Source organism: Gossypium raimondii, chromosome 7, assembly GCF_025698545.1.
Source record: "Gossypium raimondii isolate GPD5lz chromosome 7, ASM2569854v1, whole genome shotgun sequence".
NCBI lineage: Eukaryota > Viridiplantae > Streptophyta > Magnoliopsida > Malvales > Malvaceae > Gossypium > Gossypium raimondii.
The window spans coordinates 30,086,758-30,104,361 of NC_068571.1; positions in this window are offsets into that span (position 1 = coordinate 30,086,758).

Genomic DNA, 17,604 nt, shown 5'->3' on the forward strand with positions numbered 1-17,604 from the left:
ATATATAATACTTAAATGTATATATAATTTATCAAGAGACTAAAAATATTGTTATAAAATAAAGAGATAGAGAGAATAATGAACAAAGAAAATATGGGAAGCAATAGAGAATGTATTTTATTGATCAATGGGATTATTACAATGTATCTTCAAAGTCTTCATTTATAAGCATAAGAAGTATTAAATGAAGTAGAGATCTAATTCTAATAACTATTAGAATTTAAAATACTTCAAAACTTATTTTGATCTTGATGGACATCTACTTAATAAGATATTCATAACACTCCCCCTTAGATATCCATTGTTAGATAATGTGCCTCGTTAAAACCCTATTAAGAAAAACCTTGTGGGATAAGAACCTAATGAAGGAAAAAGAGTACACAATCTTCTATTACAAGCTGCCTCGTTAAAAATCTTTACCAGAAAAACCCAATAGGAGAAAACCTTGGTTAAAGGAAAAGAGTACAACTTGTTTTAGACTCCCCCTAATGGCAACATTACATTACATCTTTGAGTTGTCACATTCTAGTCTTGTGTAGTAGTCTTTCAAATATTGAAATTGGTAATGCCTTAGCAAAAAGATTTGTTAAATTATTACTAGAACAAATTTGTTGAACATTTATATCACCTTTTTTCTCAAGATCATGGGTGAAGAATAATTTTTGTGAAATATGTTTCGTTATGTCACCTTTGATGTAATCACCCTTTAATAGAGCTATACATGCTGCATTATCTTGGTATAAGATAGTTGACATATTTTCCTGTAAAGGCAAATTATATATATTATGGATATGTTGGGTCAATAACCTTAGTCAAACACACTCTCAACTTGTCTCATGCATTGCAATTATTTCTGCATGATTTGAAGAAGCGACAGCTAATGTTTGCTTTGTTCAATGCCATGAAATGGCAGTACCCACACATGTAAATAAATATCCTGTTTGAGATCGACCTTTATGTGGATCTGATAAGTATCCAACATCAACATAATCGACTAATAGGGATTTTGAATCATTTGAATAAAATAATCCTATATCAATGGTCCCTTTGAGATATCTAAATATATGTTTAATTTCATTCCAATGTCTATGTGTTGGAGAATAACTAAATCTTGCTAACAAGTTTACAGTGAAAGCTATATCAGGTCTTGTGTTGTTTGCAAAATACATCAATGCTCTTATGACACTTAGATTTGGTACTTCAGGACTAAGAAACTCTTCATTATTCTCGCAAGGACGAAATTGATCTTTATTCACACCTAACGATCGTACAACCATCGGAGTACTCAATGGGTGTACTTTATCCATATAAAATTTCTTTAATATCTTTTTCGTATAAATTGATTGATGAACATGAATTTCATCTTTTAGATGCTCGATTTGTAAGCCAAGAAAAAACTTTGTTTTTCCAATATCTTTCATCTCAAATTCTTTCTTTAAACAATTTCCTTTATTTTGGAGCTCTTCAAGAGTTCCAATAATATTTAGATCATCAACATAAATAGCAATTATTAGAAAATCTGATCTAAACCTTTTATAAAGAGACATGGACAAATTGGATGATTTTTGTAACCTTCTTTTAACAAGTATTCATTAAGACGATTATACCACATACGTCCAGATTGTTTTAATCCATATAAACTTTTCTTTAATCTGATCGAACAATTTTCCTGAGAAACTCTATATCCTTCTAGGATTTTAAATCCTTCTAGGATTTTCATATAATTTTCACTATCAAGTGTACCATACAAATAGGCTGTAACAACATCCATTAGATGCACGTCAAGTTTTTCATGTATTGCCAGACTAATAAGATATCTAAACGTGATTGCATCCACCACAAGAGAATATGTCACTTCATAATCAATGTTGGGCCTTTGTGAAAATCGTGTTTTATATCTTACAACTTCATTGTTTTCATTTTGTTTTTGCACAAATACCCATTTATATCCTACCAGCTTTACACCTTTAGGTGTTTGGACTACAGGTCGAAAAACCTCACGTTTAGAAAGTGAATTCAATTGCATCTTTCCATTTTGACCAATGTTTTCTATTTCTATATTTCTCAATTGATTTAGGCTCAAGATCATCATTTTCTTTTTTTACTTCAATAGCAACATTATATACAAAATTATTGTCGACAACTATATTTTTCTAATTCCATTTTTTTTCTCGAAGTAATATAACTTATTGAGATCTCTTCGTTATCATCATATTTAAGTACCTGAATCCCTTATGGGGTTTTATGATGATGATTAGTTATATCTTTGGCCTCTTCTTGGGAACTTGTCCCCATAATATAATCACATTGAGTATTTGCTCCTTTCCTTTTACAAGGATTTTTCTTTAAAACCAATTGGTCTTCCACGCTTCAAGCCTGTATTACTTTCTTTTGTCCTAACAATTTTCCCTATTGGGATATCAATTCATATTGGAGCATTTTTAGCTAGTATGTGAGATTTTGTAATTCTCTTTAGGTCAGTAAATGACTCTGGCAGTTGATTGGTGATGTTTTGCAAATGTATGATCCTTTGAAGTTCTTGTTCACATTAACTTATATGAGGATCTAATTGAGATAATAATGATCCATTCCATGTAATTTCTTTTACCAACTGTATTATCTCTCCCCCTAATGTTGAGAATATTGTTTCATTAAAGTAACAATTAATAAATCGTGCAGTAAACAAATCTCTAGATAATGATTCAACATACTTAATTACAGTAGGAGATCCATAACCAACATATATTCCCAACCTCCTTTGAGGACCCATCTTTTTTTGTTGTGGTGGAGCAATTGGAACATATATTGCACATCCAAAAATTCTAAGATGGGAAATATTTGGCTCCTGAACAAAAGCCAATTGCAATAGGGAGTATTTATTATAACTTGTTGGCCTGATGCGCATAAGTGCTGCTGCATGCAAAATAGCATATCCCCAAGCTGTAGCAGGGAGCTTTATTCTCATAAGCAATGATCTAGCTATTAGTTGGAGGTGTTTGATAAAAGATTCAGCTAAACCGTTTTGTGTGTGAACATGAACTACAAGATGTTCAAATTTTATCCCAATTGATATACAATAATCATTGAAAACTTGGGCTGTAAACTCACTAGCATTATCAAGACGAATAGTTTTTATTGCATATTTAGAAATTGTGCTCTTAATCAAATTATTTGAGCAAGTAGTCTTGCAAAAGCCAGGTTGTGAGTCAATAATAAACATACATGTGACAATCTACCAAATGCATCTATCAATACCATAAAATATCTAAATGGTCCACATGGTGGATGAATAGGCCCACATATATCACCTTGAATACGTTCCAAAAATGCAGGAGATTCAATCCCAAATTTAGCTGGTGATGGTCTAATAATCAGTTTACCTTGAGAACAAGCATCGCAAAAGAAATATCTGAAGTCAAGAATCTTCTAGTTCTTTAATGGGTGCCCAATTGAATTCTCAATTATTTTTCGCATCATAATAGATCTAGGATGGCCAAAATGGTCATGTCAAATAGTAAAAGTATATGGTTCTACAAACTTCTGATTTGTAGTAGCATGTGCCTCAATTGCACTAATATGTGTATAATATAAACCTGATGAAAAAGCAGGTAGTCTTTCCAAAACATATTTCTTTCCACATTCAACATTTGTAATATATAGATATTCAATATTTTTTTCATTCATAGTCTCAATATGATATCCACTAATACAAATATCTTTAAAACTCAATAAATTTCTTTAAGACTTAGTGGAAGATAAAACATCATTAATGACAAATTTTGTACCTTTAGGTAATAATATAATAGCTCTTCCAAGCCTTCAATAAGTTTTGAACTACCCGATATTGTATTAATATGAACATCACTTATTGTTAAATGAGAAAATATTTTTATCTTTGAGTATTGTATGTGTTGTAGAACTATCTTTAAGATGATCGTCTTTATTGATTTTGGATATAACAAAATTTTGTTGATCATTCATATTCTTCATAAAAATAAATAAAATATAACATTAGAAATGTTGTAAATATTTATTAAACATGTATAACTTGCAAGAAAATAAACATACTTAAAATAACATAAAAATGCCAAAATAACACCAACTTATTCTTTATGCAAGAAAACGAAACAGACTTAAAAACAACATAAAATGCTGAAATAACACCAACTTTTCTAATGATTCTCAAAGAAATATGCCACATCAAGGTGAGTTATATCATTAAGGCCATGAATTACATCACCCTATTCTTTTGCCTCAATTTCATCATTTGGGATATAAAATTTTTCTCAATATTATTTTTCATCCTTTTAATGGATGCTTGATAAAGTTTCACTAAATGTTTAGGTGTATGACATGTACGTGCCTAATGCCCCCTCATACCACATCGGTAACATAAATTCTCAATAACCTTTGAAGGATTATTTTGACCTTATCCTTCGTTGTTATTCTTTTTCTGGTGGTTAGAAGTTCCACTATTATGAACACCATGATAACGATTACTAGTATGTCCTCGACCATGTCCCCCAATATGTCCACGACCATGACCATGATCGGGACCTCTATATTTTTTGTTTCCATATTTATTGTGTACTAGAACATTCATTTTAGGGAGTGATGCAGTACTAGTGGGATGAATTCCATGGTTTTTCATCGACAACCCATTATTTTGTTTAGCCACTAAAAGACATGAAATCAATTCAGAATATTTTTTAAAACCTTTTTCATGGTATTGCTGTTGTAGGAGCACATTAGTAGCATGAAAGGTTGAAAATGTTTTTTCTAACAAGTCCTTATCAGTTTCAGTTGAGAACTAATTTTGAAAAGTTCTGAAGTGTATTCACTTATAGTCTTAAAATCTTTCAACTGTAAGTGCATCCAATTATAACGAGCTTTAGGAAGGATCACCATTTTCTGATGGCCAAATTGTTCTTTCAAATTTTTCCACAACTTAAGATGGTCTTTCACAGTGGGATATTCCTCTTTTAATCCTTCATGTAGATGACGATGGATGAAGATTATTGCTTTTGCATTGTCTTGGTTAGATGCTTCTTTATTTGCTACTATGGTATTCCTTAGACCTTTAGCATCTAGGTGAATTTCAACATCTAACACCCATGATAAATAATTCTTGCCTAAGATGTCTAGGGCGGAAATTCAAGTTTGGAAAGATTTGACATTATAATCACTACAAACAACTTTAAAAAAAATATTAGTAAAATAATAGTAATCAAATTATTTGTCAAATGTAATTATAATAATGTATTTAAGAATGAAAATAGGAAGTAATGTAAAACAACTTGTTATATAAAATTCAGGATTACCTTAAGCCGATAGAGATATTAAAATTGATTCCTCCCAAAACCTTTAAGCAAATCATTGCACAAGTTTGAAGCCCTATTTTTTCGTCAATTTTGGGGTAGCCAAGCAACTAATTTGAATGCTAGGTTAGAAAAATAATGAAAGTAATTCAAGGGGGATTAGAAAGGGGTATTAAGCAATTGAGGTATGGTTTATCAAATAAAAAATAAGGATGAGATGGGTTTAGAATTATGGAAAAGATTTTGAGAATCGTGCTGATAACGTGTTATAAAATAAAGAGAGATAGAGAGAATAAAAAAAACAAAGAAAATATGGGAAGCAATAGAGAATGTATTTTATTGACCAGCGGGATGAGTACAATGCTTCTTCAAAGTCTCTATTTATAGGCATAAGAAGCATAAATGAAGTAGAGATCTAATTCTAATAACTATTAGAATTTAAAGTACATCAAAATTTATCTTAATATTGATGGACATCCACTTAATAAGATATTCATAACAAATATAAATATATATAATATTTTAAAATATTGATAAATACAAAACGTTATATGAAAACATTCAATTATTACCAAAAAAAAATATAGTATGCCTACCGAAATGATACTTACTACCTTAATCAAACCCCTCTTTTGAATGATAAAATATTATTTTATCTACATCAAGAAAAATTGTGCTATTATATTATGTTTGGAAATATAAATTTGAAATATTATTCATATTTTATATATTATATAAGTCATGGTAATAAATTTATATTTTATATATAAATTAATTAAGGCTCAATGTAATGGTATGAAAATATATAAAACACAAAATTCAAAAATACAAATATGTATTTTAAGTTTATCACTTAATAAGCATGAAGAAATTTATAAATCCAAAAATAACTATGATAAATGAAAATTTAAACTCCACATACAAAATTGAATGGGTGACATGTGTTATTTAGGGTTGATAAAATTAGATGTATATGTCGATGTAAAAGAAAAATTAAAGATATAGATAATTTGTTTCAAAAATTAATGATAGGCCTATTTTAGAGAGAGAAGGTAAAAATGTACTTTATAGGACACGTTTTCAGGTGACGTGGAAGAGAGACGGTAAAAACGTGTTCTACAAGGAGCATTTTCACCATGTGACGCTACCTCATCCCAAAGCCGAATTTTAAAAAAAAATACTTATATAAATCATTAGGGACCAACGACTAGTTCACCAACAACTATTTTTTTCTCCAACAGTCATTTTATTTTTCCTATATATACCTATCCTTTTTTTTTTCCATTCAATCCTATTATCTCTTCATCTATTCTCTTAATTCTCTTAAATCTTTTATTCTCAATTTTTTTCCATTCAATTTCTCTCAAATTCTTCTTTTCTCAATTTTCTATTTTGTAATTAATTTAATTTATTTGATTTTTGTAATTTTAAAAATTTTAAAAATGTCAATGCCTTTAATTCGTTTGGATCACAAACACATTTCTGGAATCCAATTATAAATGGTAAGAAATTATTATTTATTGAATTAATATAATTATTAAGTTGTTAATATTATTTTTTAATTTTTTTATGTTTATATAATCAGGATGAAGATCATATTGTCGAGACATATGTACACAATTTAAGTGTGAGAGCATCGCGTGTCATTGAACAACACTTGGAAGAGGCGGGATTCTTGCACGTATCACATATGCTCGGCGGGATTAAATTGGAGCCTACACTTATCAATGTTTTCCTAGAAAGATGGAGACCCGATATACACACATTCCATCTTTTGTGCGGTGAGTGTATGATTACACTCAAGGATGTGGCATTACAACTCAATTTATCGGTTGATGAGCTAGTCGTTGTGGGTGAAGTACGCATTAGTGATTGGAGCCCAATTTGCCACCAACTATTAGGCAAGGTGCTAGACAAGTTTAGTGGTAGTTGAAAATAAATGAAATGACTAAAAGATAATTTCTCACATCTCAACAACTCTTTTAGTGTGGTTAAAAGAAAACAATTCGCTCGAGCATTCATACTGATGTTGATTTGGGGGTCTTCTAATATCAGGTATATCTTAAAATCTGGTACATTTAAGGTGGATCCTACAATTAATCGACTTAAAAGAAGTTGGGTGACTCAGTTGGGGATCAATTATCTTAACTACATTGTACCGAGAGATGTGTCGAGGAACTGAAGCACAAAAAATTAAAATCGGTGGTTGTATACTCCTTCAGTCATGAGCATGGTACCGATTACCATTTTTACGCCCCTAGTAAACTTCCCTTATCAATTCCAACTCATAATAAGGTAAGATTCATTTAATAATATTATTTTTGGAATAACATATTATTTGAATAGGTGGAAAATGATGTGAGTCATTGTAACGCCCCAAATTTAGGACTAGATGGAAATAGGTCTTGAACGTGGGATCACATAAAAATTTATGCGTGCAAGGAAATGACATAAATGAATGTCTGCTTCAGTGGTTAAGTGATTAAGGAAGAGTTGGGAGTGTTGGAGAAGTCTTGGGTTCAAACCTGAGCTTTAGCAAAATTTTTAATTTTTGCTCTTAAGTGAATCTTGGCCTTAGCTTGAAGGCTTTATAAATATTTTTTTGTGAAATCATGACATAAGATGAGCTTGTATTCCAGTGGCAATGATGTGATTAAGGTGGCAAGGGAGCTTGAGTTCAAGTCTTATGTTATGCAAGGGAGTATTTATTTTACTTCCTTGCTGCATGAGAAGTGGACTTTGACTAGAACTCTGCAGGTTGGAATTTGATCATCTTGCATTAGTTTCGGTTCAAGGGAAAGTTGGGATCTTTTGGGAGTGGGAAAAGTGCCGATTGCTCTTTGTGCATATTCGACATTTTTTCTTCTTTGGCCAAATAAGCATTTTTTTCTTGGCCTTACTTTGTTTCAATACCTTTATTCTTGACCGTATACTCTCTAAGTGTTCTTAATCTCTCCACATTTTCTGGCCGAATCTTTACTCTTCTCTTCCCCTCTCCTCCATTCTCATTCTCCTCTCATTTTAATAGTTTCTTACATTTTTATTCTCTAACCTTTGTCGGATATTGGACTCTGTTCTTCGTCCTTCTCTTTTGGGATACTTGGCCGAATATTCTCTTGCTCTCTTAGTGGTATTATCATATCGATTTACAAAAGTCTTCTGACAAAGAGGGTAAGTGGTCGTGGCTTTTCTTCTGGTTTCTCTTTAACGTTAAGGGCCCTTTCTTCTTCTAACATCATATGTTTTCTGCCATTCTCAAATAGGAGTATCGTTGCCCCATTTTATCCACATCATTCTTAGTACTTTTGGTTTCGACCCTTAAAGAAGGGGTGTAGGCCGATTATTTTTCTCTCTTCAAGTATTGACTTTGCGCTATCAGTAAGTGAAGATTCGTTTAGCTTAAACTTTTTGTTTGAGTGGGTGTTTGATAAGATTCGATTCTTATGCAGGGTTTCCCTAAGGCCTAGTGAATAATCTCTGGCAACGGAATAGGAGTGTGGCCTTTTGTTGATTGATCAAGGTTAGGGCACTTGAGAAACTTGGAATGGTTGCTTAAACAGGTGTGTACTCACACCACTCCAATTGTAGATCGACAAATGCCGAAATCTCAAAATATCGAAAAGCCAGAAAACTGAAAGTACGGCTACGACAATCACATGAGTGCACGAATGCGCGTGTGGATAGGTCGATACAACGTCAAAGGTCACCACGAGCGATCTCGTGGTCTTAGGCCATTTTGGGCCAAATGGATCGGAATGGGCCGAGTGGGCCCAATGGGCTAGTGGGCCCTATGCGAGTAAATTTTCATGGATGGATAGGAAATAATGATCCGGCCATGACGATCGCATGGCCAAGGGTAATTTTGGGCTTAGTGGGCCATTCGAGCGTGTGGGCCCACTTAGGCCGAATATGGGCATTGGGCCCATTTACACCGTTATGACCATTTAGGTTATCTGTATCGCTCGAGGCGACTGTAGATCTTCAGAAAGGTTGTTAATTGACCAAAATACTCTCGAAGGGTAAAATTACTGAAATCCCTCGAAGGGTAAAATGACCAAAACACTCTTGAAGGGTAAAATGACCGAAATACCCTCGAAAGATAAAATGATCAAAATACCCCCATAGGGTAAAATGACTGTTATAACCCTAGGAGATAAAATGACTGTTATGGTCTTATGTTATGTATGACTGATTTTCTCTATGATATGTATGACTATGATTGAGCATGACATTTTGCATACACGTATGATATTTGTCGCGACATACTGCATGGGGTTGGGATCTGGTATTAAAGGAAGTGATTGATATGTGAGAGTCGCACAGGTCGCATGAGACGACTATGGACCCACCGATGGCTTTAAGCCGATTATGTGATTGGCAACTCTGCTGCAATATTGGTTAGTGCCGCAACCGGTGCTACATAAGGTGTGTAGGGATGGGTGGGTTGATTTAATCCCCACAGGAGTGTAGGGTTGGATAGGAGATGGAGTGCAGGGTTGGTATAGGTATTTATGCATTACATACACTGGTTCTGATACTGTGATGGGCTTAGGCCCAGATATATTTGATATGTGCCATTTCATAAGGGCTCAGGCCCAACCGAGACTGATGGGGGCTAAGGCCCAATTGCCACCGTTACTGTAATGGGCTAGGGCCAACACTGATACTGTTACTGTTAAGGGCTCAAGCCTAGACTGATTATGTTTCTTTAATAAGGGGATTATACACTGAGTTTTCGTAAACTCATCCCACTTTTAACCTTTTAGGTAATACCCAGCGTTAGACGGTTCGGAGCTGCGAGGGACTCGGAGAGGGCCACACAACTGCACTTGTTTTATTCTGTTTTGCTCATTTACTTAAGCAATTTGATTTTGATTCAGGTTGTAATAAGGCCTCTATAATTTCTAGATTTTCAATTTGGGATTTGATGTGATTTATATATGCTAGGAGTAGAACACAGTTTTCCAAAACAATAACTGTTTTCTAACACTTCGTTTCTACACCTCAATTTTTTTAAATATCAGGTTTTCGTAAGTCATTTGCTTTAACTTAAGCTTCCGCAACAATAAGTTTTTAAAGGTGATAACTTTTTAATAAACCTCGATTGAAAATAAACAAATGCAAACTGAGGTTTTATACAAGTTTTAAATGGAAAGAAGTTTGAAATTTCAAGAAGGGGTTTTAATGAAAACATGTTTTTCAAAAAACACTTCAATGTGACATGCCAGATTCGGGCCTAACTTCTAGGCCGAGTTTCGGGTGTTACAGTCATGTGGGTATCCTGAATGAGCTTGAAGATATCTAGTTATTGTTAGATTAATAGTCAGAAGTGACCGCTGCCAAACATGCGAGCGTATGGACTAAAAATACGATAGCAAAAAGATATGGAGTAAAGCAGTGGTGTTCGCAAGTATATGGGTCAAATTGTAATATAGTAAAGTGTTACAACGAAACACTTCGGTAAGTATTCTGTGGATTGTACCATGGGATTGCGGATTGGAGAAATTTATTATTAAATTAATTATAGAAAATAATTACTAATCTAATTGAATCACGAATTAATAGTGTTGATTCGAAAGTAAAATATTAATTAAACTAATTTAATTAATTAATCTAAAATAACCTAACGAAATTTAATTAACCTAAGATATCCTAATGAAATTTCGTATTCATAGTGTCAATGATGCGAATTCCCAACCTATGATCGGTTAAATCCTTAATTATCAATTATGTCGTTAATTACCCTCAATTGAGTTATTTACCACCCTTACCTAAGAATACCCTTTTGGTCTCATCTTCACTAAGGATTACCACCTACGTCACCCTTTCGGTCTTACTGTGTAACAACCCAACCCATATTCGTCGCCAAATTAGGGTTATAAGGTATTACTGGACATAACACAGATTAAAACAAGTATTCACTATTTTTTTTCGTAATTCAATCTTATCAATACACATACAATTTTAAATTTGAAACAATATATCGCAATTTATAAATCATAACACATGCAAATAATTATAATACATATAATTCATTTAATCAACTAAAGCTCAAATTAACTTCACAACTTAAAATTCATCCGTAAATCATATTCTAGAATTTTAAGCATGTCAATGTCTACTATTTACTCACATATTGAAATAAATAATGAGTAACGAAAATCATGTTACAAGCACTCAATGCATATATAATTCAAACATTATAATATGACTTTAACAATATTGGCATTTGCTTCATAAATACATGTTCAAACATATATCCTTATTTGTCATACATCGAATAAATATCAATGAAATTAACTCATAGACAATCAGAGGTAATATAATTTTCATTTTCTTAAAATTGACAAACATGCACATATTAAAAAAACATAACAACCATATTACAAGTCCCAATTTTATTTTGTTCTTATACATATATCTTGCATAAATTAATGATGTACAAAGACCGAACAACTTAACATATTATATAGCATTAATTATATCACCGAATATTACACTATTTCATACCACATTTGATAGTTCAATAATACACATGTTCTTCTAAGTTATTCAAATAAAAAATATAATTACTATGCACACACTTTAGGCTTAATAATATATCTACTTTTGGTATATTTAATGAAACCTACTATAAGGTTTATTAATCAAAATCATAAGAAACATTACACTATTTACTTTAAAACTTCCAAGAATCAAAACCGCATATTTTCCCTTTATAACTTATGCATATATGGTCTCAAATATTCCATTTTCAAAGTCCATATTTCTTTACCATACTAAGCTACACATTACATAATCGAGTTTTTATATGTATCAACCAATCCATATTATATTTGTATTATGCTATAAAACACATATCATACTTATTATTATAGGCCATCCCGTTAACCTACTATACATATACACTTAAATCATTATTTTATACCAACCTATACAATTGAAACATGCCATTTCTAGTTTCATATCCAAGCCATAAGTCTTAATCCAAAATACACTAGAACATATAAACATTCATTTACTCTATTAATAGGCCAAAGTAAGTAGTCACCAATATTTACAAGCATACTTTAAATTATAATTCTTAAACTATACTAACTTAATTACTAAATTCAAACATACTATACTTATCATTTACATATATATTACATAACTTTGAACATTATTTTAATATTACTTATCTAAAGAAATATAACAAACCTACTTACCTCAACAACTTAATTTGCGAAACACATTAATGAAATATCACCATATAAATATCATCCACATAAAATTTAAACCATGATCAAAGTAAGCTTAAGTCTTAATTCAACAAAAACCAAACACAAACAAGAAAATTAAGCCATTTTTGCATGGCTTTAATACATACATTTTCGAATTAAGCAAACTCCAAAGCTAGTCTATACATGACATAGTTTTAAAAGAAATTTCAGCTTATAATAAACCGTCGTTAGTCGATAGTGTGAAGCTTTACTGACGATCCCCAAGCTCATAACGACTTCAAAATCTATAAAACAAAGGTAAACAAATACAAACACACACAGTAAGCTATTTAAAGCTTAGTAAGTCATAAGCATAAGCAATATTTAACTAGTAAAGATTAAAGGCACATAATTTACTATATAAAGATATCATACATTACATAGTCATACTTTGATCACATATACAATTATAAAACCGAATATAACCTTGTATAAATGCATATAAAACTTTCACCTTTAGCAACATAGTTATCAACTAAAAACTGAATTACACATATATGTACAAACATGATAATTCAAAATTTATATTCACATACTATATATAATTCCAAATAGATAACTTACCTTATTTCCATATATTCATTTAACTAATACATACCTGCACATATAATTCAATTACATATCCGTCTTCATTTAACACTGCCCGTTTAACCGTTCAGAATTTAAAAGGATACGCGGATAATCGTAGGGCTCGTACAATGCCAACGTCCTAGACGTGGTCTTACATGTAATCATAGATCGATGCCACTGTCCTAGACAGGGTCTTACACGAAAACACAAGTCGATGCCAACGTCCCAGATGTGGTCTTACACAAAAACACTTTTCAGAAATCCTATTTCATGACATAAGTATCCCATCTATCCCTAAGGTTTGTATGGGCTTCAAACATTGATTATCAATCGAATCGAACTCGAAATAAAATCCCTGTCCTAGCATATACATTCGGCCAAGACAATTAACCAATTCAATAATTCAATTTACTACATATCTCTTATATATTCATGAATTGTAACAAATTTAAATGCTTATTGACTTACCTCGGATATCGACGGATGAAATCGACTAATCGACTATTTTCGACTTCCCTCGATCTAATTATATTTTCTTCGGTTCTTGATCTAAACATATTCAAATTTAACCCTGTTACTCACCAAATCATTCAATTTAATCCAAAAACACATAAATGGGCAAATTACCATTTTTCCCCTAATATTTTATAGTTTTTTCAATTTAGTCCCTATAGCATAAAACAGAAAATACACAAAATCTCACAACAACGTAGTTAGGCCGAATCTTCCTTGTATTCATACAAGTCCATGCATTTCAGTTATTTTTCATTTTAGTCCCTCAAAAATTTATTTTCACAATTTAGCCCTAATTACTCAAATTCACCAAAAATTCAAAAATGAAACATGTTAATCTAACACATACATTTCATATTTCACCTACTAACACCATAAAGCTCAAACATTCATCAATGGCATATTTCAAAATCATCAACAATTCACAAAATTAAGACATGGGTTTTGAAGTATTCAAAGCAACGATCTAAAAAACGTAAAAATTATCAAAAACTGAACAAAATTCATACCTTAATCAAGCTTGCAGGTGCCGAATATGTTAAAGCTTTTAAACATTCTTCTTTCTTCTTAGTGTCAGCCAAAATATGGAGAAATAATGCTTTAATTTTGATATATTAAACATATATTAACATTAATAATTAGTTTATTTTATTAACCTTTATATAAATATATATACATATATATATAAGCCTATACTTGTACTTTGCCGCCCACTAACTATATTTTGGCCTTATTACATCATAAATCTTCCATTTTATAAAGACGACAACAATTTGGTACATTTAGATCTAACCCCTAAATTTTCATTTTACACGATTAAGCCATTTTTTTAATCGATCACTCAAACGGCAAAATTAAAACACGAAAATTTCACACATAATAAAAACAAAATAATATTAAAATATTTTTCAGACTCGGGTGTGTTGTCCCGAAATCACTATTTTGATTAGGGTCAAAATCGGGCTGTTACATACTGCTTGGCACAAGTTATACTCGACAGGATACCCTCTCGATCTCACTTATCTAGATATTCTACTAGGAGTGTCACTTCCTAATATACTAAATACTCTTGAATAAACACCCTATTTTAGGTAAATAATTACTTAATTAATAAACCAGTTCCATAACTGAATCATGCAAGATATAAACTATGCACAATATTTTATCCCAATATTCATGCAAAATTTAGTTGATTAAGTTAACAAAATATAAATAATGGAATAAAAGAATAAAGGAAAAGAGAATGCTCATTGATAAATAATCAAAGTGTGGTTCTGAAACAATATTCGCTCGCAATCGTCTTCACATTGGAATAGAAAGATTCCGACTAAGCGAACATAAGAAATGATAAAATAAAAATTAAAGAAAACTGAAAATTAAAAGTATGAAAATATCATTCGACGGCTCTCTAGGGCTAATCCCTAGGTTGACTTTCTTCTAATGAGATTATAATCAAGTTTATATAGGCTACAATTGAAGGTTTTAAGTGCCTAAAACATCTTTGAATTAATTTGGGTTTTAACAAGAAAAATACGATCTCGATGGTTGCCAAAATGTGGCTGCACCTATCTAGGTTTTTGTCGTGATGTCAAGGATCCCCATGTTATGATGTCGGCCCTATTTCAACCTTGGATGCTTTGAAGTTCAGTGTCGTGACACTATATGTTGATGTTGTGACAGTGGCGTCATCTTTTGTGTTCTTTGACTTTAAATGGAACCCTAAACACTCAAATAGCCTATTAGTCATTCTTGAGGCTTGAGTTGGTCTAATGGGTCATCAAAACACTAAAAAGTGCATAAAAATGCTTATTTTGCAACAAAATGAATCTAAGCTAATAAAACTAGAAATGTAACAAATAAACATAAAATGACTAGAAAATAAACTCGTTAAGTGCTGAAAAGACTCTAATTTGCCACAACAAATTGTAGTAGATTAAGAAGCCAATGTTAGTTTTTAAAATTTTCAATTATATAATCATTATGTAAGGATTTGAATTTTAATATTAGGTACGTAATAAAATTTATAATTTCGTATTGTAGTTTAAATAGATGTTATACTTTGATCCAAGAATTCAAGAATGCATCTCGATTGAATTTTTGACGGATCCCAATATTTGGCACGCCAAAGTGCCATTGATAGTTTTTGCAATAGTTGATATTGCACAAGTGTGATCGAGTGATGCACCAATTTGGGTTTATGTAACATATTCCACCCTCAACCTAACAGCTTGATGAACTTCACAAGATTGGATTGTGGGAGAGAATAGATGAAGATTAGCCTAAATTCCATGCTAAGTATATATACATTTGGGAACATAGGTATGATTTCCTATGCGAGAATCAATTGCCCGACTGGATTTGGCGATGTCTTCAGATTACATGATAAGGTTTAGACTTCACAGTAAGTCATATTTATTTTCGGAAGAGGAAAGGTGTAACACCCAATACCTGACCTGATTGTTGATTTCGAGCTATAAGATGCCACATTGGTTGTCAGAGAAACTATGATAAAATACAATTAATTTTAATAGTTAAGACATATTATTAAGTTCAAAACAGGACTACAACGTGTTATACAAATATTTCTAGGTCTTATACAAGCTTACAAAGGCTCTTAAGGTGACTCAAGAGGTTCCAAATTGTAATGTTTTCAAACTATTGAGTTAACATTGCGACTTCAAGGGTTCCAAGTCGTGACAAAACTCACTGAATTCCCCTTATCGTGACGTTAAAAGATCGAAGTTGTGACGTGGCAGACTAGTTTCAAAAGGTCCAATTTGTACCAATTCATGTCACCTAATCAATCAAACATATCAATTCAACCATTTCAACAGTTTTAACAATTCTCATATGCTTAATTTTGATCATTAACACCATATTTAAATATACATTAGACAAACCATCACTTCAAATCCAAAAGATATAACCATTTCTACAATTTCAACTATTTAACTTTTTCAACCTACTTATGCCATGTTCATATATCTATATCTATATATATATTTAACATATTTAAACTTGACTCAAACCATATTGCCAATTCAAAATTCATAATGACCACTTCAATACAAAACTGACTTCAAATCCTAGGTACATGCCATATATCAAAATTAAAAAGGGATTATACAAACTTTGTTGAGTCTAAAGCTGTGATTTGGAAGCTGAATCAATCCTCGAGACTTTGAGATTCCCTAATACCTGTGCTCAAAATAAACAAATCGTACGCTGAGTGATAATACTCAGTGGTACTACCATGATTCAAGTCAATAACATTAGCATTAATATGAACTAAACAATTCAATTCATGATTTAGTCATAACCATTTCATTTCCACCTATTTATGTCTTATGCTTAAATTCATACATTGCCACAATTAACAAATCTAAATGGACATATCATATTAACATACTACCATCAATGATGCATACGTTACCATTTCAATTCATATATTAATAACTCATATGCCAATTTCATATAGTATCTCAATTGGTAACTCAATGTATACATTCTATGCCATACTTTCTAATCACAAAATACAATCACTTTCATTTCCAATCCATGTCAATTCAATTCATCATTCATGTATATAAGTATACGCCAATTTGATACTCAACCTCATTTTACTATCTCGTTCTCTCGTGAGTCTATTGACTCATTCATATCGACCGCTAGGGCTCATTTCGAACAGGTTTGCATGATCTTTCACACGCTATCGATAATCTCATTGTAGCACCCCGTTAACCAACCTGATCGTCAGGTCCGAAGGTGCCACATTCGTTGTTGGAGTAACTATGATCAATAAAATTCAAATCGACACCATTATATATGCAAATACAAGTAAAACATGTGTTTTAAACAATACATAATCATTTTCGAGTATTATATGAGCTTACGAAAGCTTTTTTGCTAACCCGAGGTTGAAATATGACCAAATTATAAAG